The sequence below is a fragment of the Miscanthus floridulus genome, chromosome 9 (genome assembly GCF_019320115.1).
Source record: "Miscanthus floridulus cultivar M001 chromosome 9, ASM1932011v1, whole genome shotgun sequence".
Lineage (NCBI taxonomy): Eukaryota > Viridiplantae > Streptophyta > Magnoliopsida > Poales > Poaceae > Miscanthus > Miscanthus floridulus.
The window spans coordinates 44,186,840-44,188,226 of record NC_089588.1 but is presented as its reverse complement, the minus strand read 5'-3'; the positions used below and the strand labels follow the sequence as shown (position 1 = coordinate 44,188,226).

General features: G+C 42.0%; 1 non-coding gene across 1 annotated transcript; it reads right to left on the bottom strand.

Annotated features, from left to right (window-relative positions):
• Window positions 1-400: 400 nt before the first annotated feature.
• LOC136484487 (small nucleolar RNA R71) lies at window positions 401-507 on the bottom strand. Its single transcript, XR_010766006.1, has one exon. It is a non-coding gene; the product is annotated as a small nucleolar RNA R71 (small nucleolar RNA).
• Window positions 508-1,387: the final 880 nt, after the last annotated feature.

The window sequence follows — 1,387 nt, the reverse complement described above, 5'->3', positions numbered from 1 at the left end:
TTGTCTCTACCGCAAAAGAGTTATGCAACCTAGGTGTTGATGGTGAAAATGTCAAAATTTTACATACTCAAAACACCATCAACATCCTCGGAATAAAAGGAAGAATAGCATAACATGAGTATATTTTTATCAATAACAAGTTCCACTTGAGGCATTTGTATGCAGGATATCACAAAACAGGAGGAAATGAGCCAATGCATACTTGCAACACTTCATGGAGGTGTGTGGCACCTTCACCATCAAAGGGGTGATGTCTGACGCCATCCGCCTTTGCCTCTTCCCGTTCTCTTTGCTTGGGAAGGCGAAGTAATGGTTCTACACCAACTGTGAGGAAGCCACCATCTAGGATAGATGCACCAACGTGTTCCTCAAGAAATTCTTCCCAATGGGCAAGACCAACTTCCTTTGTGGAAAGATTTCAAGCTTCCAACAACAAGCAGATGAGACGATTCCCGAAGCATCGGAATGTCTACTGGAGTACATTCGTGCTTGTCCTCATCATGGGATTGAAGAATTTCTCCTAATCCATGGTTTCTACCATGGGCTGACCAACATGGCCCATAGTCACCTGGATGCTACTACTGGTGGAGCGTTCTTTTCACTAAATGTGAAAAATGCAAGAGATCTCATCGAAAATATGGTGGTCAATCAAGGATGGAATGTTGAACGCCTCTAGCCAAAGAAGAGAGGTATGCACACCGTTCATGAGGTTGACATGCTCTCTACCAAGATGGACCTCTTGATGAAGAAAATAGAAGAAGGATCCAACTCTAAGAAAGATCAAGAGGCCATTCAACACTACGCCACCGCACGAGCCATCGAAGCCGATCCTTGGTGCGAGGTATGTGGCAGAGATGATCATTCGGGCAACAATTGTTCCAAAACAAGAGAGGACGTGAACTTCATCATCATCAACAACAACAATGGGTATCACTCCCAACAAAATGGATGGAATTCGCGCCCCTTCTACCAAGGTAATGGAGGTAATGGTTTTAATAATAATTTCAATAATAATTACAATAACCAACCTTCATTAAAAGATCTTGTTTGCCAATCTAAAATCAATGAAAGTATAAATAAAAACTTGTTTGCCAATGACAAAATTCTTGAAAACCTTAATGCTAAAATGGACAGCTTTCCTTCTACCATTAAGAATCAATTGAGTTTTAATAAAATGCTAGAAACACAATTAGCTCAATTAGCAGCCGCTGTCCCGTCCTTTCAACAAGGTAAGATCCCTAGGAAACCCGAGGATTCAGTCGATACTATTAAGTTGGTTAACATGAGGTTTGGTAAGCCTCCACTTCGATCAAACTACGGCTATCTCCTTGATTCACCATTGATCACCAAGAAGGGAGATCCTGGCCGCCCAATGATCGAGTGCTTG